Source organism: Acomys minous, assembly GCF_964271855.1.
Source record: "Acomys minous genome assembly, chromosome: 3".
Classification (NCBI taxonomy): Eukaryota; Metazoa; Chordata; class Mammalia; order Rodentia; family Muridae; genus Acomys; species Acomys minous.
This window is the reverse complement of record NC_140485.1, coordinates 22696806-22724144: the sequence shown is the minus strand read 5'-3', so window position 1 is coordinate 22724144 and position 27339 is coordinate 22696806. Positions and strand designations below refer to the sequence as shown.

Here is a 27339-nt window from a genome sequence, read left to right as displayed (position 1 = left end):
CCAGCCAGTGTGTTTTTTTCCCCCTTTTGGAACTTATTCCAACCCCAGTACTTGTCCATTCTATGCACTGAGTAAACTGTTTCTAAACAGGCAGCCCCACCCATCTTTCCATCCACAGCTTCTCTGGGTCTGGGCTTCCTTCTGAGAGTTCCACATGCTGCTTCAAAGTTCAATTGATTATTCCCAAATGGAATGTTTATTACTTTTGTGCCTATCACATGTTGAAAGTCAGAGAGAGGCTCTCCCATCGTTAATTGAAATATTTTAGGGCTGGTGAGACAGCTCCGTGGGAAAGGTGCTTGCTGCCAAGCCCGGCAACCCGAGCTTAACCCCCAGGACCCACATGGTGAAAGGAGAGAACCAGCTCCCTTAAGTGGTCCTCTGCCCTTCACACATGTACTGTAGCACACATGTATGCTAGTGGACACACACACACACACACATGAACACACACATGCACACACACATATACAGAGTCACAAATAGATAGGTGTACTTTGAAAAAATTTTCAATTTTGTATGTTTTGATTCTTTTATTTTATATTTTTATAATAAACTCAAGCTATTATCAACATCCAAGATTTATATATAATATGTATCTATTATGAATGCATTGTATATAAATAGCATATATATATATACATTTATATTTATGTAAACCAAACACTCATGAACCAGAATTATATGCTTAAGTATAGTAAAAATTACCAATGTTTTAATAATTATTACACATCAAATACTATGCTATACCTTATAGTAATTAGATCATTGAATATTATAATAATTTTATAAGGCAAATTCAATTTATTTTATAGGGCATTTTTCTTACCTATTTATTTTCCCTCCTTTTATTGAAAATAGATTTTTTTTTCTGATATAATACCATCCTGATTACAGTTTCTTCTTCCTCTGCTCTTCCCGGTTCCACCCCACCTCCCATCTGGATCCATTCCCTTGCTGTCTCTCAGCAGAAAAGTTACGTTTGCTTATTATCTCTTAGAAACATTTCAGTTTTTAACGTCGGCTTATTTATTCAAAAACTGTCTTTTCAGTCTACCAAACCCGAACCGTTGAGTATTCCTTTTGTAACTGACAGACACCAGTATCACTTCGTTCTCACTTTCCACACCACTATTTCTCTGATGATTTGATCACAGTCCTTAAACTCGGCCTCTGGCTCAGTTGGGGGTGGGGTGGGGCGGGGGAAGTTGTTGCAAAGAGAAGTTGTTTTTAATCAATTCAAGATGCATCCAGAATGACTACTACTGGCTTGAGCAGACGTTGTTCCTGGCAGAGCTCTCTAAGCAATGAACAACAAACACCGCCCTCATGAGAAAGGGGAAAGGTGTAAGGATGGTCACTGTTTTCATTGTCATTGCTAAATGATACTCTGCTTTATTTACATGGGGTGGGAACTGGTGTGTAGTGTGTTGGGTGACCACAGCTCAGGACTTACACGTTACTGGAGGTCACTACTGCAAATGCTTACTTTAATAAGCTCTGCGTTGTGCATGGAACTGATGCTCACTACATACTACACTGAAAGCCAAAACAGTTTATCAATACTCCAGTGACATAAACGATTGGAAGCTAGTCAACGACTGAGCTTTAGATCCATATGGGATTTATTTGGAGAGTAAGCAGTAAATTGTTTGTAAGCTTGAAAACATCCATGGCTTTTTTTTTTTTTTAAATACCTCTCACACACAGCTGTGACTGCCTCCCCGGCTGTTTTCATTCTGTCACTGGATGACTCCGACAAGCAGTGTCTTTTATAATAGAACATCACATTCCCTGTAATGATAAAAGTTAGTGTTTGCGCTTCGGTGAGGTGGGAAACCCATTTCTCCAAGTGCTACATGGTGTTATTAGTCAAGATTCCCTAAAAGAACAGAACTGATAGGATGAATATTATATCAACAGGGGTTTTGTTAAACTGTCTTATAGGGTTATAGGGTATGGGTAGTCCAAAACATGGCTGCCTCACAGCAGAAAGGATCTAATTCAGTACAAGAGGCTGTGTGTCTCTGCCGTTTGGGGCTGGAGTCCTGGGACATTTGTGGGGAACAGAATACCTTGGAATCTTGAAGACGTCAGGCTTCATATCAGCTGCTGCTGCAGCACAGGTGAACATGTCAGTCAGAGTGAAGGCGAGCAAGCTGAGGGGGAGCGGGCTAAAAGCAAAGTTCCCTTCTTCATTTTATCTGGGCTGCCACCAGAAGGTATCGCCCAGATTTATGCAGTGTCATCCAGCTGCAAACGATCTGACGAAGAAAATCCCTCATGAGTGTGCCCAACAGCTTGGTCCACGGTCATTCTAGAGATAGGCAAGTTGACAGCCAAGATCAGCCATCACCCGCGGATCTGAACTTTGGAACCTATATGTTAAATTCAGATTTCAGTTTATTTGTAATTTCAAAATCCCTACTGGGGGGGTCCTTTGATAGTCACGTGCAAACATGAATGGAGCAGTGGGATGTTTGTTACCCCAACACATGCATTCCTGCTTAGTATAAAATAAAGCGACACTAGAGCTTGTTTCAGTTCTCAGACTGTAAATAAGTGTCCCCAGCATTCAATCCACATTTTCACACTTTTGTGGTAACGTGTTGGTAATTTTGTTCTTTACATAACATCTTCACTTATGGTGCCGAGTTTCTGGCTAGTGTTCACAAAGCAGAAGACGATTATGTTGTGGCTTATGGAGAATATCCATGGGGCGGGTATATTTAATTCAGACTGGTGTATAATGCTGTTACCATTTAGTTTGATAATCATAAATTAATAATATATTTTGAATAAGGAGCCCATAAATGAAATGCATGGAAGACAGAGTTCTATATTAACTGGTTGACAAAAATGTCTTGATGAGATACAGGAGTTGAACCGTACGTACATTCTCACAGAAGCATTGGGTCTTCTCCCACTATTTCAGTGACTTCCCTGACTTAGTGGACTTGTCAGTAATTAACGTAAGTCATAAGGATGAATGTTATATACATATGTACATATACACATAGATAACTCTGATTATTTTAATGTATTATTGTATCATCTATAATACTATTTTTACATATCATAGCATTTGTACTGTATTCACTCTGTTCCGGGAATGGACACATAATAATTATTACCAAGGGTCTTTTAAAATACAAAACAGTTGTAGACTGTGTTTTAAGGTGTTCTGGTCCGTGAGTCTGGAGAAAGGCTGAAAATCAGGGCTTTATAAAACTCCCCTTGAGGCATCTGACGAAGAGCTGGATTCGTGAACCGTGACAGGGTCTCCATCTTAATCCTAAACTTTACAATCGTCATGAAAGTTAAGAATGCAGGTCACTTTAAACTAACCACTTCAGGACATATTTATGAAAAGGTGATTATTGCGCTTTTCTCTCCACAATTTCAGACTCTTCAGGCAAACTAGTGCCTTCTCTTAAAACAGAACGTTCCCTCTTGCTTTCAGGAGTATTACCCAGTATTTACTGTTTGGTTTTCTTTTCAGAACCTTTCATGCACTCAAAACTCTGTGAACCACAGGTAAGCCAGAACTGCAAATAGATTGTTTTTTTTGTTTTGTTTTGGTTTGGTTTTTTTTTATGTCTTCATAGGGTACTGACTGATTCTATTCTCCTCAACATTTAGATCAAATATGAACTAAAACTGATGTTATCATCCTACAAGATGAAAACATATGCAATCCAGAACATTCCAGCCTATCCTGTGCACAAAAGGCCACGCAACTTAGCACCTTGACAATTTCACAGCTTTGTTTTCTCTATCTAGGATGCTCTTTACAGGGGGGGCGGCGGCTTTTTCTTGAGAGGGAATGCCCTTTACTATTTAATCCAAAGCCTTTGCCGCAATACCCTTGATCTTACCACCTGTTGATTTTCCTCTTCCTGTACTAATTAGATTTTTTTTAGAAACCTGATATATGTTTAGTAGATGCTTCTGCACCACTAGCTAGGTTCCATCAGATCAAAGACCGGAAATCATTTGCTTTCTAGTTTTTGTTTAACTCATCCTTTCCTTGTGCATTGCAGCACCAAGCCCAGCTCTGTTCCTCCACTGGAGGCACCTGTCTGTGCCCATCAGCTGTACCTACCAGCTACGCACCTAACCACTTGAGTGTGCTAGTGTTGTCCTTCCTCCAGTTCCTGCAGACGCCGAAGGGCGGGGTCAAGCCTGTCCAAGCACTCTGTGTCCTAGAGCACCAGTCCAGATCAGGCTTTGCACTTACTTGGTATCCAGACGCTTGGTGCTTGAGTGATCACAGCTGCTTGTTCCTGCCTGAAGGCAGAGCCAGCTCCTCTCTCCTCACTTAGCTTTTGCCTCCTGGAGTTCCATAAATAGGCAGCGCTGTGAGACAAGAAAAGTGCCCTTTCTGTAGCCCAGTCTTTCTTTAGGTTGTAGTTTTTTTTATTTACTCTCTTGAGAATTTCACACGCTGACCGTACCCACCATACTCCCTTCTACAGCTCCTCCCAGACCACCCTGACCACGCCCCCTTCTTAACTTCAAGTCCTCTTCTTCTTTTTTTCTTTTTCTAAGTCGCTAAATCCAATTAATGCTTGCACCTCCAATTATGCACACGGGTCTAGGGCGGTTGTCTGGTGCATGATGGACCAAGCGGGGCACCTCTCTGAAGGAGTCTGACTCTCCCTCTCCCATTAATGCTGGAATATTGGTGGAGGTGAGCTCGCGCAGACAACTGTTGCTGTGGTTGGGTTCATGAATCGAAATGCTCTGCCGCGCTCTGAAGACACTGCTTCCTTCGCAGCAGCCCTCTCCAGCCTTCGCTCACCTTGGGAAGGGATGTGCTTAGCTCCAACCAGTCAGCTGTCTGGCTTTTCTTGCCCCCCCCCTTTTTTTTTTGAGACAGGGTTTCTCAGTGTAGCCTTGGCTGTCCTGGACTCACATTGTAGACCAGGCTAGCCACGAACTCACAGGGACCCACCTGCCTCTGCCTACTGAGTGCTGGGATTAAAGAGGTGCGTCACCATCGCGTGGCTTCTTGCTCATTCTTAAACTTCGACTCAAGCCCCTTTTTCTGAAGGAGGGGTTGATAACAGTGATGCATCGGGAGAAAAGATGTGCATCCATTGGCACGCTGTGTCAAAGAGCTTGCAGCTTAAAACAAAACAGATTTATTATGGCAGTTTCTATGAGTCAACAGTCTGGACAAAGGTAAGCTGGATCATCCAGCATAGAAACTTCTGGTCTGAAGTCTTAGTTTTATGAAGTGCATATACCCTCTTTGAAGGGACTTCATGACTAGCCCAGGGCCATCTGGGATATTCTTTTTTTTAATTTGCTTTTCATCCCAATTGTAGCCCCACCCTCATTTTTCCCTTCCTTCCTCTTCCCCCTACACCTCTCCCCTGGTCCTCCAAGAGGGGAGTCTGCATCCTCTTCCTCTGTGGCATGATAAAGCATCCCACCAGGGAGAAGTAACCAAAGTGCAGGCAACAGAGTCCATTGCAGGGACATCCCCTGCTTCCCTTAATAGGGAACTCATACGGAGATTGAGCTGCCTGTTGGATACATCTGAGTGGGATGCCTAGGTTCTTTCCGTGCATGGTCCTTGTTTGGTGCATCAGTCTCCACCGGCCCCCTTAGGCCCAGCTTTGTTGGCTCTGTTGGTCTTTCGTGTGGAACTCCCATCTCCTCTGGGTCCTTCTATCCTCTCACTCATCCATAAGACTCCAGGTGCTCTGCCCAGTTTGGCTGTGAGACTCAGCTTCTGCTTTGATCCCCTGCTAAGTGGAGTCTTTCAGAGGACAACTATGGTTGGCTCCCGTCCTGTTCCCTCTCTTCAACTGCTCTTTTATTAGCTCAGAATCAAACTGATCAGAAGAAACATCAACTTTGTATCATTCTGGATTTCATCATCTATAATGAAATACCCGAGGCAGACATTACCACGAGAAAAGAAATTGATTTACTTCACACTTTAGGAGGCTGAAATTATAACTAGCATGAGAATAAAGGCTCTAATACTTGCACCACTGGGAAGTCAACAGTGTAACTATTATAGCAAATGTTATCTACAAAACTCCTATCACAATGGAGAGGGATGTGACGCCGTTCTTGCTATATTCTATTATTTAGAAGCAAAACACGGATCTGCCTACACTCAGGGGAAGGTGATTTCACAAAGGCATATACATCAGGAAGCAAGAGCCGCGGGGGCCATTTTTCAGTGGTGCTGTCATAGGAGATCATCACCAAATGAACAGGTTAATTCTGTCTGATGCAACTGATACCCAGAGAAATCTTTACACGGGGCTACTGTGTTATCGAACGAAGTTTCTGGTGAGGAATGCTTTATCTCGGGGCTTACCCCTTAATCTCTACTGTCTAGCTATCGATGTGAACGTTAGGTGACTCCTATGGGCTTAATGTCAGGCAACGCCTATAGGCAACTGGGAAACTACTTCACTTTTTAAAATATACATTTAAACATTTTAATTATGTTAACTTGTGTGTAAGTGCAGGTGTGCAGATACGACAGCACACGTGTGGAGAGGTCAGAGGAGTGCCTGTAATAGTTTAATCTCTCCTTCACCACGTAGGTCCCTGGGATCAGAGATCAGACTCTGGTCATCAGATTTGGCAGCAAGCTCCTTTACCCACTAAGCTACCTATCTCACCCAGGGAACTATTTTCCTTTCCATATTTAGCCTGGAAATAACTTTAGATAGTGTCTTATTCTTCCCAGCCCAGAAATTCCATCTGATTCTTATGACTATTGGTTTTTAAAAAAGCACAACATCTTTCAAACAATACGTGAATACTCTTTTAACTGGGGTGGTTGCTAGAAGAAGCAGGCCCATCCAATTCCATCTTCCTTCTGCCAAGTTTGACCTAGAATGCTGGAGGCATTGGAGAGATTCTAGGGAGGAAGGAAATGGCTGACCCTGACACGGCAAATGAGGGTCTTAGGGACACTGCCTTTTTTCCCCCTACCTGCTGAAGGTGCAGGGAGCACAGTTTTAGGTTAAGATTTCTTACATAGAAAATTTGATCTGATAATGGATTGAAATTGACTGGGAAAATGGTAATAAAATCTTTCTCACTGGAAACTGCTACAGAACTCTGTAGGACGAGATAGCCAACACTCAGGTTGAGTGAGAGCAGGAATTGTGTGGTCCTTGGGTGAGGCTAAGACTAATGAGCCTAAAGAAAAGTCTGAAATCACCACTAAAGTGGTAGGAATAAAGCTAGTGAGCTTCCAAGTGGAAGATGGTAATACTTCCTTCACGATCTCTTACTCACCCCCCTACAGGGTCAGGGTAGCTGAGGGTTTGGCAAAGGAGGAAGTAGCAGGGAAAGTGGGGAGTAGCCTCTTTAAGGCTGTATGTTAGGAAGCCACTGGTCTCAACAGCTGTGAACCTGGGACTCAACAGGAATGTCACTTGAAGCTTCTGAGACCCCACCCCCCCCCCCAGGAGTATTGAGTTGTAAGTGGGAATGCAGCATGCTCACCGTATTTTAATATGCTTCCCTGGTGATTTCCGTTCATAGTAACAGTTTGAAAACTTCCATGGACAAAACACTGTGGTTCTGAAAAAAAAAAAAAAAAGACTCATTCATAAAACTCATTCCTAAAACTGGGCAGTCAGGCAAAGGGGAGGCTAAAAGGCCAGCGCTAACGCTGACGTGCCATTGGCAGGACATACAAGAACTCGACAAGGAAATGGCTCACTTTTCTTCACCACCTAAAAATGCCAAGCAAAGCCTTCCAAATGCTTAAAGGAGTCTCTGATGCATGCTCTGTTGGCCTTTGAGTCTTGCCCAAAAATATTGTCAAAAGAAAAGAAAAGAAAAATAGAAGAAACTTGGAGAAGGCAAGGCCGTCATCCCATTTGCATAGCCTTTCTGAATCCAGGCTCTGACTCCTAACCTGCTTTATGGTAACTTCTCCACATCTTACTGAAAGGCCTTATATCCAGAAATCCTTCGGTATTTTAGAGTCTGCAGTGAGCTCTCCATAAGAACCCCAAACTCCTCCTCCCGTAGTTTCCAAGCCACATAATCATACCAGGAAGACAAATGAATACAGTCACTGCTCTCTGATGACTGTAGCAAGGAGAGGGACTAGACTCAGGCGACACCTGGTATACTCGGTCTGTAGAGGAGGCTTCAGCATGCGTTCCAGTATGCGGTCCTGTCTATGAGCCCAGCAACCTCAGCTTCAAGGCGAACAAGTTTCTCAAAATGGCCTACCCAGCACTTCAGATTTGCTTGTCCTCTCACTCCAGGAACTCCTGGCTGTCCATGTGTTGTCAACGGAATTGTCCAGGTGACTGTGAGTACCACTCACCTGAGGACAGTGTTTGAGGAAAATCTTTGGAATTTTCAGAACTGTTTGGATTTTAATGAGGCAAAACCAACCAAACCCATGTTCTCTCACAGAAATCTGTAAACATTTTGCTCTTGTTGATGATCTGGAAATACCATTTTTGAGGACATTAATAGATCTTAAATGAGCCTGTGAAGGTGGTTTCTCAGCCTTAGAATTACTTCTAAAGGAAAGTTATAAAACCTGTCAGATGCTGTGGAGGTGCAGAGAAACGCACCTTTCTGAAGCCTTAAAACCTTCCACCTCAAATAATAACACTGGTGTGGTGATTTAACTGTGAATGGCCCCCATAGGCTCATAAATTTGAATGCTTAGTCATAAGGGAGCGGAACTATCTGAGAAGGATTAGGGGGTGTGGCCTTGTAAAAGGAAATGTGGCACCAGGCAAGGGCTTTGAGGTTTCAAAAGCTCGGCGTCTGTCTTTCTGCCTTCTGCCTGCAGAACTGCAGAATGGGATGTGAAGCTCTTAGCTACTGCTCCAGCACTGTGCCCATCTGCTCCCCACCATGATGATCATGGACTATTCTCCTAAAACTGTAAGTGAGCCCTCCATTAAATGCTTTCTTTTATAAGCTGCCTTGGTCATGGTATCTCTTCACAATAGCAGAATACAGACGAAGACAAATATATTCGATAGTTTAAAAATAGTTTCTTTACTATGCAACGGCAGCCCAGAGCACCCACAGATTCATTTTATTTCTGTATAAAATTAATTCCTTGGCTTGTGCTTTTCCTACATTCTTCCCTTTTCTTCCATTTGAGCAAAGTATTTTGAACCAAACTCAAAGGTAAACAAGATGTGAGTCAGAGGCAGTTCATATTTCTGAAATACCTAGATGGCTTCCTTGGAACCGTGAGGTGAAGTGGAAAGGTAAAGCTGTTCTTCATGGGGCTCATGTCCCACCACTGAACTGTCTTTCAGCTTGAATTCTGGCTCATTTTAGGAGGTTGTACAGCCTTTTTGTCCTGCTTCCCAGAGAATTTGTGAATGGGTGCATTTTCAGAATCAAACATAACAAAAAAAGTTCACACAAAATTTTCTGGAAGAAAAATAATCTGTCTTGTTGATTTCAAATAAATAATCAGTCTTGTTGATTTCCAATAACCATGGTAGTATCTTATCTCAACTTGACCCGAAGTACTGGCTGACTTCTGAATCAAAATGAACTCCCTGGTTCCCTCTTACACACACAGACTCTTGCACAATTTTGCTTCACACAGGGTCCTTCTCTGAAAATTTGTAGTCTCTAAAATCAATTTTCAGATTTGTTTTGAAAGTCAGATGATTCCTCATAACAGTTTTAGAAATATACTTGATCAGGGGTTGGAATAATTTGCTTTTCAAATGAAAAGACACAAATGTTTGAGTGAAAGATCGAGACAGCACAGAAACAAACATTTAGTAATATTCTCATTTTTAACCTAAAATTTCATATAGTAAAATGCATTTATTGTGTTTTGCCTTATCCCCTCCATGTGCCTTTTAAAGGGACAGTTTTCATCTCAGTATTTTTCCGATTCTTCGCAACATGCCTCTAAAACTTTGATAATCACACCACCAGGAACCTTCTTTCAACTACTTTGCACCTAAAAGCAGTGAAGAATGAAGAACTGAGTGATGCTCAGTAGCTAAGAGAGGTCCCACAGGGGTATTCTGTAGAAAGAGGCCCATGAGGCTTAAGATCTAGGGGTTGGGGGATACAATTGTTTGGTGCCTGGCCCTCTGGTGTTTATTGAGATCTTCGGTTAAGGAGTTGGTTGGCTCATAGCTCTGGCTTGCATTTTATTCAATAGTTCCACTGCCAGTGAGTCCTGGGCAAAATCTTTGCTATCTCTAGGAACTGACTAGTTCTAGATTAATGGGGCCCCTAGGGTCAGGGAGAGTGGGATTTCTGGATTCTCAAGCTTAGGCTAAGTATCATAAAGGCTGTAACAGAAGGCTTCCCTTGGTCTTCTAGAGGCATCATGCTGTGTTTTCCTAAAGCTCACTGTTTCTCCCTCTTGGATTCTTAAACAAAACTGGGAGTTCAAAGGAAATTTCCCATCTACTTATGATTCTCACAGTCGGGAACAAACTATTTAGACACTTCCTTCCACAGTACAACTAATGGAAGCCATAAGGGCCCATGCCAATGGCCAGAAGCAAAGACAACCCTGTGACGTATTGCAACTTTCCTTTAATGTGCTTACATTTCCCTTGTAGAGACTCCCCCACGCACACTCATGCCTTCTAGAGCCTCAGTGCATGCACTCACCAAGCTAGATACCAAGCCTCCCATGATTAGCACTCTTTAAAGCTGAGGTATTACCTTCAACCTCATCCTGCACCCTCAAAACTACTCAAATTACTATGGTGTATTACTGTGGCCTGTGAACATTACACTGTCTGAAGGAGAACACAGCCTTCTCATAGCAATCCAGTAAACTACATGGGCCTGGGATTATAGAAACAGCACGTGGAATCAAAAGGGACAAGATATAGCCTGGCAAGATAATAATGGATTAGGAGAGCAGTGAACTTGGTGTGGTATTGTGCACTCCCACTTCCGGGGGCAGGACAGAGGAAGGAAAGTGATGACTTCCTTAAGAAAAAAAAACATCTTGGATCTGCTGGCCACCCTTCTTACAGGACCTGGGTTCTGTTCCCGGGACCCACATGGTAGCTCACAACTGTCTCTAGGTCCAATTACAGGGATCTCCTCAGGCCCTGACAAGTACATCGTGCATAGACATACTCAGGCACACACATACACACATAAAAAATTAAATATTTTTTTAAAGTAAGATGTTTAAGAAAAGAAATTTTCAAGAGAAACTCTGGTTGCTGTGGTTAGGGACACCTTTCTGGAAGGAAACGCATGGAAAGCCGCTGTCTGTACACACTCGAGAGAGTGAACAGATGGTGTGGTTTTCACTGTGGAAGTTGCCAGATACCAAAGACCACTCTTACAGGGTAACATTAAACATCAATAGAGGAATATCCTGGTAAGTTCTTTGACTGATTGAAGAAACAGAATCCTCCTGTATGTATACATACACGTATAGGGGCGAAAATAATGGCTTTTGTCATTTTGCCTGATTTCTATGACATTTAATTCTGTGGAACTAGTTTCTAGACACGGACTTGTTCTGACTTATAACTGACCTTTGGCTGGAGCTCCAGCTGTTCCTGTAATTTATACCCTAGGGATTGCCTTTCTGTCCTTACATAGTTACTTAGCATCTCACGCACAAATGTGAGGGTAAGCTAGACAAACTTATAAATTAGTTTCAGAAGGAAGCATATGCTGGAAAATATTTGAGCTGTATCCATCTTGCAGGTTTCTTTTACCCAATTTAAACATTCTTTTATAATTTGGCCGTTGTGATAAGCTATCACTCAAAAGCCCAGAGTTTATTATGCTCTCTCGACAGGGCTGGTGGCAGAATAACAAAATTCACCCAATTGCTGCCTTCCACTCCAAGGCTTGTGAACCCAGCCACACTGAGGACGCACATCATGTGGAAGCTCACTACTGCTTCCCTATGTGTCCGAGACAGCAAAATTCCACACTGATGAAATATTGGTTTCTGGGATCAGCAAGAACAAAATTCTATTGGAATTTTTTGAGATACGATTTTTAAAAAAAGTTATTTCCAGGAATTATGGATGTTTATCTCCCTAGTTACCCGAATAACAGTTGTGGACAGGATTGTAATAAGAAAGCAAAAGCAATGCCTGTCAGGATTATCTGAAGATATCCCTCCTGTGGGTACCAGCTGCACTCAAAACATGTATGTTAATACGTGCCCAGGATCCATGAGTACTTTGCCTTCTTTCTTAGTTGGTGTTACTATTGCTGTGAGGAAGCACCATGGCCGAAGCAACTTGGGGAGGAAAAGGTTTATGTGGCTCACACTTCCACCTCACTGTTCATCATCAAGGAAGTCAGGACAGGAACTCAAACAGGACAGGAACCTGGAGGCAGGAGCTGATGCAGAGGCCATGGAGGGGTGCTGCTTACTGTCTTGCCTCCCATGGCTTTGCTCAGCCTGCTTTCTTATAGAGAGCTCAGGTCTACCAGCCCAGGGATGGTACCATCCACAATGGGCTGTGCCCTCCCACATCACCTTATAGGCTTGCCTACAGTCCCGTCTTATGGAGGCGTTTTCTCAGCTGGTGTGTTACCTAGCCTGTGTCAAGATGACATAAAATTAGGCAGCACACTTCCACACCAAAAGGGTCTTTTTTTTTTGTAGTATGATTAAAACACAAGACTGTGAGATAGGAAGATTATTATGGGTTATCTAGGTGGACCTAATAGAATTACATGAATGGTGAAAAGCAGAGAAACTTATCAGGGAGACATCTGTGGAGGGGAGAATGAGAATGTGACTGACAACAGAATCAGGGCAATGAAAGTGCTAAGATAAAAGGAGAGATTTGGAGGATTCTCACAGCCTAAGCCACTGCTAGTACTTGATGCTCTTCCAAATGCACCCTTCTTTGCACCATGCCTTCCCTCCAGTCTTCTTTTCCCCTTCTTCTACCTGAGTCAAAGCAACCGGTGATGCACATCCCACTCTTTTGCTCCCCTGTAATTTACTGTTTTATTGTGCTGTATATCTAGCACAGAAATCTTTGGAGTTATTGCTCTAAGACTTTCCTTATACTCTGGAAAGTTATCCAAGGCCACAATGTAGGCATGTTTCCTATATGATTTATACCTATATTGACTTTGAAATTAAAACAAACAGATATTAAATGATTATTTTAAACAATAATATTGAAAATTCAGTATTTTCCAAGAAACCAACTTTAGTTTCTGCACATGAGTAAAAGTTCCATTCAAAGTACAAGGAATCCATTGGATTTTAATGGAAATATATCCAGGAAAAACAAACTGGATTTTCTAGAACAAGAAAGTTTAATGAGAAGTCTGACTTTGTCTTAACTTTGCAAATCCCTTTGCCTTCATGAAAGAGAACTGTGTTCTCAGTCCACGTTCCATCTATTATCATGTATTATTTTGGCTGGAGTATTTTGGAAAGTAGATCAGTCCTCAAACTGGTTGCAATCATAAGAGATAAATTATGTTCAAACTTTCCAGATAATCTCGGTTTTCTTTGGCATCACACGAAAACTAAACAAGGGCTACTTTCTTATTTGTTATCTAAAAAGTGGAATTGAAACTACAATGAAGAAATCAATCAATACTTTGTTACATAAGGTCTTTTGCATGTTGATGGGGTGTCCCGATGCATGCTTGTGCAGAATGCATCATTTAGAGTATACTGGTTTGCTGAGTTACATGAATCTTAAAAATCTTGACAACAATTTCCTTATTATTTTCATATGTATTTATTTAAATAATATGTGCATATATTTATCTATATGTCTGTATGAAGAGGCTTATACGATATTAGCTTTCCATATGTATTTCCAAACATTCTTATTGTGAGCCATCCCTCCCCCACCCAGTCTTCTGCCCACCCTCCATGCCCCCTCCACTTAGTCATCTATCCCTCGCTGTTCCTATTTCCCCTTGCACACTATCTATGTTCTCACTACAGACGGCCATAGGCAAATAAGTTCATTCCGCTGTGTAGAACAATGTCCCCAGTGAAGAGCACAGCACTGTCACTACTATGGGAAGGACTGAGTCCTACTTAGTCTTTTGAGCTTGCATCTACTACAGAAGCACAGCTGAGCTTCGCCACACAAGGGTTATTTTGGAGGCAAATCCATGATGTATAGAGGTTTAAGATTTTCTTCATCTGGAAAAGGACGAGGGCAGATGAAGAAATGTTTCTTTCCTTTGTGATGACAGTATTATTCAAGGGCTGTAAGCAGAATAATTGAAATTTTTTTTCTTCCTGATTTTGTTTATGTTTTTACCAGTGGTGGTCATTCTTTCCAACTGAGCTGTGTTCTAATTGGACACATGAGACTGACTCATCAGGTCATTCTTATGACAACCAAAGCAGAACACAGCACACGAGCACATGTGGTATAATTTGGCTACAGAAACATATAAATATAAATATAAAGTTACAATAAAAGATATAATTTCCAGTCTGCGAGCAATTCTGAATAGCATACACAAGACCACTGCCGTATCATGCCATAGCTCAGAGGAAGTACACATGGATGGGTTAGGGATGGGCTGGCTAGACCCTGCGTCAGAAATGCAACAGAGCTGAAAGATCATGGCCCTGCCGTTAAATAAACCTGATTCTAAAACCTGGCACTTTCTTGCGTTTTCTTCCTTCTTTTTTGACCAATTGGGCACTTAGCATCCACTAAGATGAGAGCTTAGGAGATGCTTCGGGTGGGAGAATGTTTGCCACATCAGCATCTGGATAAGGTGGTGTGCGTCTGTGAGCCCAGCAGTGGCAGAAGGAGAGGAGCAGAGGCAGGTGAAGTCTGGATCTCACTGGCTACTCAGTCAGATGGAAACAGTGAGCTCCGAGTTCAGTGAGAAACTCAGTCTTCAAAAAACAAAATGAAAAGCAAGATGAAAGAGTGAGGGCGTAGCTCAGAGTTAAAGCGCTTGCTAGGCATGTGTTGTTCTAAGTTTAAATCCCAGCACTGTGAAGCATTAAAAATAAACAAATGAGAGGGAGCAACTGGACAAGACATCCTACGTTGAGTGTGTCCTTCACATGCACCCTCATACACACACGTGCAAACATACATGAGCACATGAACCCCCGCCTCCCCCCACACCTACTAAAATGGTAGGTCTTTTATTTTCTAAAGCAATAGTAACAACACTGCCCAAGTAGTCACTATAGTAACTGGTAAGATAACAGGTAATAAGTCTCTTATAGTGTGTGGAAGTCGATAAGTGACAGTAAGATACAGCCAATTCAACACAGAAGGCAGTTCTAGGCTGTTTCTAACTAGTGAACAAAGGCTACCGTTCACTTTTCACTTCATGTTTCCAAAGTATTAACCCAAGGGCAGGCTTGAGTACTCACTGTAGACCCGCATGCTGTGTGGCCCAAGATGACCAATTTATACTCTCTTTACCTTATTTTCCTCAGCTGCCTTGATCCATCACTGTCCTTGGGGTCAATAGAATGTCTGTACTTCTCTTTCTGTTTACTCTGTCATTTTTTTTAAAAAAAAAGAACTATCCTTTTTGAAGATTTTATTTTTATTATTTTAAAAATTATGTGTATATGTGTGTATGTAGGTAGATATGTGCATGTAAGTGCAGGCGCCCTACAAAAACAGAGGTATCCAATCCTCCAGACCCAAAGTTACAGCTGGTTGTGCACCACCTGATATGGGTCCTGGGACCCGAGTTTAGGTCCTTGGGAAGAACATTACAGGCTCCTAACCACTAAGCCTTATCTCCAATACTCTGTAATTTCCCTTAAATTTAGGAGCTAAGCAGCTGGATTTGGAAGCAGGGGAATTTCCTCTTTATGGAATATCTGCTCTCCTCTTTATTTCACAAAAAGTCCAGTGCTGTGTAACTCCTTTCCTGTCTACCCACTTTTGTTCTCTTAGCATGGTATCTCCTTGAAGAGTAAGTCTAGAGAGGAGAAGAGGGGTTTGGTTGGGATATATTAAGTCGGAGATGCCTGTTAATATCAATACAGTAAAGTTGTTGACTGGGCAATTCGTCAAACCAACTTTCCCAAAGCATGCAGCCCTTCAGAAAGGGCTGCTTCTTCACACAAGGGCAGCAAAGATCTTGTAAGGCAGGGGGAATATAGTACAGAATTGGACATGTTGAAGAATATATAAAGATAAAGTAAATCCAAGCACTGGCTGTGCCCACCAGGTGCCTGGCCACCACTCAGGACCAGCCTCACATCCTCACATGTACAGTGAGTTGTTCAGTCCAGCATCCCAGCACCTGAGGTCTCCCCACACTCAGAATGATCAGGAGAAAGGCTCTTTGAATTTACATGGGAAGGAGCAAAGGTGGTGTGGATAGCTTTTCTTACTTGATTCTGGCTGTCCCTACTCCTTTCCGCTTCAGTAGAGGCAGGGTCTTAATTAGGTGACCACACGACACCACCACTCTGGTGCTTAAGAAAGAAACTTTTTTTTGCCCCTTTGGGACCTCTTCTTTTTTCTCCCAAGACCCTTGGTTTATAGATGTTTACTTGGTATCCAAACTGAATTAATTGCTTCTATCTGTTTGAACTGGCAGGGTCCTGGCTACTGAGAGAAAAAACCGGAAACAGATCATAATGTCTGAATTCCCTTGTGAAAGAATGGTCTCAAGACATTAGTGTACTAAAAGGGTGTCTGTCTCTGTTCAAAATGTGTCAAACCTTAGAAAGGCATGGGATTCTGTCCTCTGCAGAACAAAATGAGGAAATGAAACCTGGCAATGTACTGGTCAGTTAATTACATAGTCACCAGAATTCTTGAGATCCCCTAAGGACCCCACAGCCATGTGAATTAAGTGACTTAGAGCAAAGGCATACAACATGCTTTGTAGTCATCTGTCAAGTGACTGGCTTTCAGCCTGGAACCAGAGACCTAAATTGTGTAATGATCAATAAGAACATCACCTCTGTATCCTGAATCCAGCATAGAACCGACATAGTAGTCTTGGACCACAAAGCTTTCTGATGCCCAGACAGGTTTGGAGGTCTTCAACATAAAGCAAACAGCTGAATTCTGCTATTGGGACCAGGAGACCCACAGTTGGCTTTCCTATAAGAAGCCACATGCTGTTCTTCCAGCCGGGGCCTCCTCTTCTCCTTTCCTCTGCCATTGTGTGCTTAGCTTCTTCTCATGTCTCCTCACAAGACTTTCAGAATCAAGTGATTCCTGGCCAAGAAGCAAAAGCAAAACCATCCTATTCCTCAATGCATTCAGATGAAAACTGATAACAAGATCAGGTATAACTCCAAGAAAAGACACTGGAGGAGAGCAAAGCTGGGACTGTAAGGATTCACACAATGGCAAGGCTGAGGCTTTATGCTGAATCATTGTCCTTGACCAATCCTACCAAATGGAGTGGAGTTCAACATTTTTAACCTGGAGACTTGGTCATGTCTAAATTGGGGATGTGGTTTGTCCAGTAATAAGATGAAGAATGTTGAAGAAGAAGAAGAAGAAGAAGAAGAAGAAGAAGAAGAAGAAGAAGAAGAAGAAGAAGAAGAAGAAGAAGAATCTACATGCTAAAGTAAAATTAATACAAAGGATATTTGCAATGTCTACATTTTGGGAGAGGATACCATACCTGCCTGACCCTTCCTGAACCCTCTCATCTTAAAAGCCAGCTGAGAACTTTAGGTTCCACAGGCTGTGGCTCCTGAGAAACATCAAATAAAGCTGCAAGGCAGAAAAGGGTGGTTCTGGAAGACAGTAGAGCGACTCTCAGCCTTTATAGAAAGACAGGAAGTTCTTGTCTTCTCCAGGGTCTGGCCTATGTCTAACTCATGCAGTGAGGCACTGTCAGTCACCGGCATGGGTTGGATCTCCTGTGGAAACAGGACGCCCAGGCCTGGATTTGCTCCAGTTGCTAAGAAACCAGCACCACAGAGTCAGAGGAGGGGAGGAAATGGAGGGTGATGAGGAAGGCTGCATAAGCAGGGCTTTCCTGCTCATAGTCTGCAGAGTGTGGGAGACCAGAGATAGCACTAGGCATATTGTAGTAGAAGGCATTGGGGAAAAAGTTAAGGAAATGGGAAAGGTTGTGCATTGCACAAATTTTTCTCACATGCTTCCACAGACACCTTACAGTCACTTGAGGGGAACCTTCAAGATCCAAATGTTGGGACTTTTTTCAAGGTATCGGATGCCAGCACGGTTTTGAGGGACACCACCCTCAGGTACCCTTGACGCTCATCACAACTTTACTCAGCTTCAGCGGTCAGACAGCCTTTTCCTTACAAAACTTTCACAGGTAGGTAAGCATGGTCTACCTTATTGATCTTCTCAGTCAGCAATAGCACTCAGCAGGAAAAGCAGATTAAAGAACAACAGTCTCCCAGATGTGAGGTCAACAAGGCAAGCCCTCTCCCACACCAGGACTTCTAGGGGGAGCCATGTTTCCTGAAGTGGCCTCAGTTTCTAGTGGCTGAGACCCTGACTTTTCTTGCCCCCTGTTGTATTTTAAGCTTTGGAATCCTCATAGCCTCTGGAAGAAAATATGCAAAGAAAGCCAACTTTCAATCTGGTGCCTTCCAGTAAGAGAAGCTTGTGAGAGCCAACAGAGGATGCAGGCTTCTTGTGCCTTGTTAGTGGCAGGGTGTGGCTGATAATCTGGGGCGTGGCCAGATCAGCCAAAAACTCCCAGTGTCCATGGCATCTCAGAGATGACACAACCATGTTGATCTCCTGTGAGAGACAGGATGGTAGGGGGCAGCAGTAAGAGATGTATGTGTCTTTATGATTCCGTCAATATGTGGTGATACTTAATAAGTTGGGTTTTTTTTTTAAATTTTTTTACTGAATTGCATCTGCTCAGTGGCTAGAGGGATTCAAATCTGTAACCATTTAAGCATGTAGCTTGTATCGGCCTGTAATTGGCCTAATATTTGAGCCAGTTTGGGTTTTATTTTAATGATTTCCTTTTCCAGAACCCAAAGACTCTGGACTCATCCCCAAACTTGAATTGATTCACAGTGTGGCTGTTTCTGAGTGATGATGGGATGGGCAGATGTTTCATGGGAGCCTGGCTTAAGGACAGCGGTCAGACCTGACATATCCAATGCTCAGCAGCTGTGAGATGCTCAGGCTGAACAAGGCAGTGCCCCTAAGACTGAGAGTGCAGAGGCGGCCTTGGTTCTTTAGTGTGGCTGACTTATGCCTGTGATTAACAATAAAACACATGGGCTGGTTTGTCTTTCTCTCACCTTATAGTTTTTTATCTATAAGGAGGAAAGCAAGCCAAGGCCTGACCCAGCCTCCTCCTTACACACACACACACACACACACACACACACACACACACACACACACACACACACACTGAGTTCTGAACATTTGGGAGTGCTCAGAATAAGTTTGGTATCCCAGTGCAGCTCAGAGTTCTAACTAACTCTAAGCCTACATAAAACAGATAGTTTCCTACAGATATGATAAATTCTGGGTAATAATAGAAACTTCCTTAATGGAAACACATGGCTATTTAGAATTCTAAGACCACAATCAGTTTGGATAGGCACCAGGTATTTAGATATAAGTTGGTTTGAGAAGTCATTTTTTAATCAGAAAATGAAGCTCCCATTTCTCAAATAAGGTAAATCATTTAATGTCTCAATAAGCCATTTAAAAAGTAGGAAGAATTCTTTTCCCTTTTGTTTTTATTGGCAGCATCAAAATGAGTTACATGTACTACCCAGGCCAAGACAACCAAAAATAGGTGTTGAGAAGGGTCTTCAGTCTATAGCCAAAAAGAGCTGCATCATACATTTGGCCAGACTCTGATTGAAACCATAGGCTCATGATCCAATGATCTGATGTTCCATCAAAACTAGATGAAAGCCAAAAGTGAACCAGAGGTGCTGGCTAAGGAACAAAGCCAGCGCACACAAGCTCTCCTCCCCAGCCTGTCCTTAACGGTCTGTATAGGAAACACTCCACCGAGTACCTGAACTCGTTTTGTAGACCAGGCCAGCCTCAAAAGATTCTAAGATCTCAACCAGAGCCAGTGCTTGTCCAGTAATCCTACTGATGATATTCCACAATTACGAACTACAGTGGATAAAACACTTTGATTTTTTTCTTCCCACCATCAACAGCAACAAGTGTTATTTGGAGAAAGACTAACACTTGAATTTCTGCCTATAATATGGATTGCAGAAATATGTAAACACGCCAGAGAAAGCCAAGATGAAAATGTATCAGCCCTTCCTTGAGTCTGCTGACTTTATCTTCTAAAGACTGATACCATTTACTATTCCTCTATGCCCAGTGTCAACATCTGGAATATCCACCCACTAAGATCCCTTGGTCCAAATATGTATGTGTGTGTGTGTGTGTGTGTGTGTGTGTGTGTGTGTGTGTGTGTGTCTGTGTGTGTGTGTACATAAATGCTGGTATATATATATGTGTGTGTGTGTGTGTGTGTGTGTGTGTGTGTGTGTGTGTGTAATTTTAAGTGTAAGATGCCCATGTGTGACCTGCATGGAGAATACCCTCTGCAGGTCAGTCCTGTCATATATCTCACCTAGTGCTGCTTGAAACACACATACATTTAAGATATGAAGGCAATAATTTGTTAATAGATTTGTATACAGGTCTTCTAGTCATATCTATGACTAGAACCAAACAAATTCTTAGAGAAACAGATGTTGCAATATCTCCTTCTAAAATGCTTTTGCAATAAATATTTCCTGGCAGTTCCAAGCAATCAAGAATAGACAATTGGGGCTGGAGAGATGGCTCAGTGGTTAAGAGCACTTGACCGCTCTGCCAGAGGTCCTGAGTTCAGTTCCCAGCAACCGCGTGGTGGCTCACAACCATCTGCAATGGGATCTGATTGCATCTTCTGGTGTGTATGCAGACAGAACACTCATACATAAAATGCAAGAATAAATAAATCATTAAAAAAAAATAGACAATTAACTGAAGTGAGCCCAGGTGCTGACTTTTAAGCAAAAGCAAGAGTAATCTCTTCAGCAAAGAGACAACAAGGTTTAAAAATACTAGATACCCATAATGAATATTGAGACATCTCTATGAATGGCTTCTCCATACACACACACACAGTTTCTCCCAAGATTTGTAGTGAAGTTGAAAAGTTAAAATAATTCTTCTCATCTACGTATTTCAGTATTGACCCCAGAAGAATGGAGAAACTAGAACATGGCATGTGCTACAGAAATGCCTTATACAGTCATTATGAGAGCCCTGAAGGGATGCTGACAGCTCCCCAGGAGGCTCCTGCTTACCTGAGGGGATGCAATGCGCTATGTCCTTTTGAAGTCTTAATGGAGGCTAAAAAGCAAAGCTGTTATTCAGTTAAGAGAGAAAATTTGGCAAAAGAGAGGTCTGTGGCAAGATGGTGAATTAGAAGGCCATATTCATGAGGGCAGATGGAGAAAATCATAAATTATGATGAAAAGTCACCAAAATAGAGAGAGAGAGAGAGAGAGAGAGAGAGAGAGAGAGAGAGAGAGAGAGAGTGTTGGGGAGGGAGACAAAGAGGGAGATGGAGGGAGAGAGGGAGAGAGGAAGAAAGAGGGAGTTACAGAATTAAGATGAGGTGAGGTTGTCTGCACAAATACACCAGAGGGCACTGCCAGCCACTGCAAGCAACTCCTGCAGAGCTGGGTCCCAGCAACGGTTCAAGGTCTGTGGTCACCACTTCTCAGGAAAGCTGAGGGAAACCAAAGCCACACCCCAGAAGAAGAGAGGACAGCAAGCTATGGACACAGCAATAGGAAATGTGTAAGAGTCAGGAGCTGAGAGCTCTACAATGTCCTGAGCATGAAGACAGGGAGAACTCAGCAGCAACACCTTGATGGGAGCAACAGATCCCCAGGCAGCAGTGATGGTGGACGCAGCAGAGGTGCAGCAAGCAAATACACCAGAGACCCTCAGCACCTACACCCTCCCACACCCACCATATCCAGGACCCACTGTACAGGATCAGATTGCAGGAAGTTGATGGCAAAAAATGCTACCATATCCAGAGAGTTTTTTTAAAGGGTTAAAAAGTGTGGGCAGAGACTCCACACTCCCTCAGAGCCTTAGGCACAAAAGCCCTCCACAAACTAACTGATCCCACAAAGCACCAGAAATAGGGCTGTGATTCGCATTTTGAGAGAAAGTGATGTGGGGCCAGTGAAATCCTGCTCTCTGGAAGGGCATACTGATCTAGCTTACTTGAATTAAAGACACCAGAAGTTCCCACTGCACACAGAGATTGAGTTCTCTTTTTTAAAAAAAAATAATAAAAAAGATGAGAGAAACTGTTTTCAATTGGGAAGAAATATAGACTAAAGGAAAAAACACATTCTAATTTAATTTAAAGGTTCATTTTATTTTATTTCAATGCTTAAATTTAATTATGATAATTGTTTTATTTTTGGGGGGTTTATACTTGAGTATTTTAATTGTTCATTTGTGTTATAACTTATATTTTACTTATGTCTGCCTTCTGTTATAATAATTTGTAAAAATTAATGTGTAATACCTTGGGCCTGGACAGATGGCTCAGTGATTAAGAGTTCATACTGATCTGCAGAGATCCCTGAGTTTGGTTTCCAGCATCCATTAAGCTTACAACCGTCTGTAATTCTAACTCTAAGGAGTCCAGCACCCTCTCCCAGCCTCCACAGTCACCCACGGTCATGTGCACACATCCATACGTAAATGTACGTAATTAAAACATTTTAAGTGAAGTTTTTAAAATAGATATTTCCTCAGGGTTAGAGAGGTGGCCCAGAGGCTAAGAACGCTTACTGTGCCTGCAGAGGACCGGGTTTGGTTCACAGAACCTACGGGGTGGTCCACGCTCTCTGTAACTCCAGCTCCAGGGTACCTGATAGCTCCTCTGACCGCCACAGGCTCCTTCATGTATGCGACACAGACATATCCATGCAAATAAATAAATACAGTTTTAAAATATCTGTTTTCTCTACTGCTTTTATGCCTACAATCAACATACTTTTCTTTTCATTCTTACTTTACCTCTTCCTGTTTCCAGATCCCTCTTTGACTCGATACTTAAATATTGATACCCTCAGTCTCAAAAACTATAAACAACATTTTTTCCCGAGTAGTACCTTCTTAGTGCTCTCCCTGCACTGTATCAGGAGTGTCTTCCCTGTGGTTGACCCTGAGACTGATGAAAACCACTGCAGTTTTTGTTTCAACCTGCAGTTTTGTTCCTTCCCTGACAGCCAAAATTAATCCAAGTGAAGACAATTAATGAGGAGTCACAAAGAAAAACAAAACAAAACAAAAGCCAAACAAACAGAAAATAGTTGAAAGGTGGGGAGACTAAAACCTGGTTGTGTGAAACACAACAAAAGAACATAAAACACAAAGTTATGAGACAGAAACAAGCTGGAAAACTCTAGACACTGTAAGATACCGATAATGAGGTAGCTGAAATGCAATAAAAATATTTCCGAGCCCTACTTTTATAAAGAGCCAATTGCTGTATAGAGGACTTAGATAATGAACAGTAGAAAAAACTTCAACTGGAAAGTTAAACGAAGTTAAATTATTATAAGGTCCTTGCAGTGTGTGGAAAGTCAGAAAAAATAATTTAAGTAAAATTCTAACAAGTCAGATATTTATGTTGTAACACCTGGAATGTATATCAAAAGAAAACTGAAATGACACTGCCAACAAATGCCAGGAAAAGTTTAACAGTTAAAACTCTTCGATATCTGATATAACTAAGTAAGAAGTATAGCTTTGTATGTAATAATTCTAGAGTTAAATATAAAATTATTCTAAATAATTAAAGTAGAAGGATTAAAACATCCAATATTATATCATTTAGTATTCACATAGGTAAAGGATGACTTTGTTATTTTGTATTAGTGAATAAAAGGGACATTTCAAAAAGACAAAATGATCAAATTAAAGGTCAATCAGGACTTAATAATTTATATGTACCAAATAAAGTGTCTTTAACAACTCTAAAGTATTAATTCTCAGAAATAAATGGGGGAGTCCTCAAAATACATTGTATACATGTATAAATTTTTCAAATGATAAATAATTTAAATTTTTAACACTAATGGTCACGTAAATCCACACATATATGTAGTAATGAATTGATCAGGTGAAAATAATAAGGATTTGTGAGATGTAATAACTTAATTAACAAATTGAACTTAAATGATTTGTGTACAGTATTCCATCCAAGTAAAGTAAGCATACTATTTTCAAATGTACACAGAAAGATTAACAAAACAGACTATTACAGGTAAGGACAAAACATAATAAAACAGCAAAACTGTCAATAAAAGTAAATACTGATAAAGAATAAATGGGTGAAATCAATGCAAATCAAATTCAAGAGCACATCAAAAGGATCATTTAGCATGATAAACTTGGCTTAATCCCAGGGATTCAGGGATAGTGCAGTATATGTAAATTATTAAGTGCTGTACGTTACATGAGTGGACACATGGACAGAAAACGCATCATCATCTCAATAGACTCTAAAAGGCTTTAACAAAATCAAAACTTTATGATAAAAGTCCTGAAGGACCAGTATGACATGATGACGCTAAGAGGCAACCGTTGTAGGATCTTTGGTCCCATGGTGATCGCTGAAATTGTGAACTGTAAAATCCTGTCTTTTGGTGATTGGGCCCTAACACACAACTTTAATCTAATAACTTCCTGTTTACTGTAAATAGGAGACTAAGGTGTGATTCAGCCAACCCTAGCACACACCTAATACCAGAGCTTTCTGTACATGGGATTTGATAAAGTTAACCCTAGGTCAAGAGAGAGAGAGAGAGAGAGAGAGAGAGAGAGAGAGAGAGAGAGAGAGCAAGAAACCAGCTGACAGGGATTAAAGAGTAGGAGGGACTTTGAGTTGAGGGGCAGTTAAGACAGAGTGGGTAGAAGTAGAAGGAGATCCTTAGCTCTTGAGCTTTTAGATTTTAACTCTTTAGCTCTTGAGCTCAGCTCCTCAGCTCCTTGGCCTCAGGCTTTTTTTTTTTTTTTTTTTTTTTTTTTTTTTTTTTTTTTTTTTTTAGCTAGTAAGCCTTTGCCCCAGGGATTTTTTTGGCCTTTCTTCCTGGGCTGTCAGCTGAGCTAGTGAGCCTTGGGGCCTTTTCCATCAGGACATGAGCTGAGTAGGAAGGTCAGCTGGGTGCTTTCTCTGCCTGTCTGAGCTAGCAGGGTTTTTTTTTTACCCCAACATCTGGCTCCCAAGTCTTTATTGGTAAAATAGAATGTCTGGGATTTTCATTTAAAACAACAGGCAGTAGTGGCACGCTCACCTTGGCAGTAACCAAGAGTTCTCCAACTGGACATAGGGCCACTCAATAAGAGGGAAATCATGCCTGGTACTGGAACCCAGCCAAATACCTTAGGCTAGCAAAGTCATGGATCTTGGAGAGCTTACAACCATCACTATATTAAACCATCATAATCTCTAACTACACTATAAATATTTATCTTATACCCACAGATAAATGCCATTCTTGTCCCTTTTCTAGGAAACTTCTCTTTGCAATAGATTGAGACTATTACTCAAAACAAACAAACAAACAAAAACCCCAAAACAAACAAACAAACAAAAAACCTGGTCAAAATGCAGAGTTTCAGAGCCCAGTCCCAGCTGATATATTTACAACACTCAAGGCTCAAGGATCGTGATAAAAGAGGGGACTGGAAAGATCGTAAGAGCCAGAGGAACAAAAAGTTTGCTATGAGATTGTATCAACAAAAAATGTCAGAGAAGCTACCCAAATAAAGTCTCATCAACATGTCTGCCAAAACATCATCTGAGCAAGGATGACATCAATAGACTGTTACTGTGAAAGGGGGAAGTTTAAGAGGCCTCAGCCATCAGAAAAGAATTACAGGCAACAAAGGAATTCTGAGAGTAAGGGACAGTCTTTCCCAGGGAGTAAAACACCAATTGGCTATCTAATACCTAATGGTCAGCTCTGGAAACATAGACATACAAGCAACACTGTGCAGAATGAACAGGTTACATATAACTGTATGCACATACATATATAGGAACATATACATATATATTGTATATCAGCAATTAAAGAAAATGAGGTCATTAATTTGAATGAGAGCAGGGGTTAGATACATAGGAGAGTTTGGAGGGAGGAAAGGAAAGGAAGGGAAATGGTATACTTATATTGTAATCTCAAAAAAACAATTGAAAATTAAAAATCTTGACGAAACTCAGAATAGGAAAAAAAAACATTTCTCACCATAATAAAGTCAATACAACAAGCCTCTAGCACATTAAATGAGAAAACCAAAAAGTATTTCCAGTGAAGTAGGGAATAAGACAAGTGTTCGCTGTCTCTACTCTTAATTCAAAACAGTGCTGAGAACCTCAGCTAGAGCAATAGAAGGAGAGAGACAAATAAAGGAGATGCAACTAGGAAAGGAAGACGCCAACGTTTCTCTATTTGCAGAGACAAGACTCCAGGCCCCACCCCTTGCTAAGGAGATATTGGCAATTGATAGGAGCCAAGGGAGGAAGAATCATTCTTTTTGGATGACGTGGTCACTGGTAGACTTCCCAGTGAACGGCCCCACACCCATGCACATATGGCCAGCGCTAACTAGCCTTAGTGTATTACATCTTAAAAAGACATGAGGTTGGGGAAGGGGGTGTCTGAGGGGGTTCTGTGTTCTAGGTGGGAATGTATTACTACTGCTTTGTTAAATGGGACACATTTGGCCAAAAAAAAAATCTAAAAGCTTATGTTTATAGTTCTATATTAATGCTGCTCTCATCCTTAGTCAGAGAACAGTCTTTTTGTGGTAGGCAGTGGTTAACAGAGAGACATACAACTGGTCAGAGTGCTGAAAATGCATGGTAGCTGGGTATTCAACTCCAGAGAGGACACTCTTGCTACTCTCTGCCTGTCGGGTACATCACAAGAAAAGGGGGTAGAAAGAATGTACAAGCTGGAGGAGGTTTTGATTGGCCATCTCTTTACTGGTTGTGTATCTGTTCATTGTTTCTAATGCAGCATAATTCTCTCATGACACGCTGCATGTTTCTATACATTTATCCACTTTTTATATGTTCTTCAATGTGTTGGCATGTAATCGTCTGTGGAACTCATAATGCTTTTAATTTCTATAGCATCGGTTGTAAGTTCTTCTATTTCATTTTTCATATTACTTTCCTATGTGTTCTTTAAGCTTTTCTGTTTTGTTTTCTTTTTACATTTATTTGTAGATGGGTTAAAGAGCAATTTGGGGAGCCAGTTCTTTCTTTCCTCCATGTGGGTCCCAGGCAGGGAACTCAGTTCACCAGGCCTGAGAACAAGAACCTTTATCTGAAGCTCAGCAGCCCACATTTTCTTATTTTTGTTGATATTTTTACTTTGTT

At 41.5% G+C, this 27339-nt stretch overlaps 1 long non-coding RNA gene across 1 annotated transcript in view; it reads right to left on the bottom strand.

Moving 5' to 3' along the window:
• Positions 1-739: 739 nt before the first annotated feature.
• The window catches only part of LOC311594109, a 29441-nt gene continuing 2841 nt past the window's right edge, over positions 740-27339 (bottom strand). Inside the window, exons 2-4 of the long non-coding RNA XR_014777961.1 lie at positions 7489-7566; positions 4241-4359; positions 740-2378 (exon numbers count right to left, since the gene is read on the bottom strand). This is a non-coding gene — a long non-coding RNA (uncharacterized lncRNA). The remainder of the gene's footprint in view (positions 2379-4240; positions 4360-7488; positions 7567-27339) is intronic.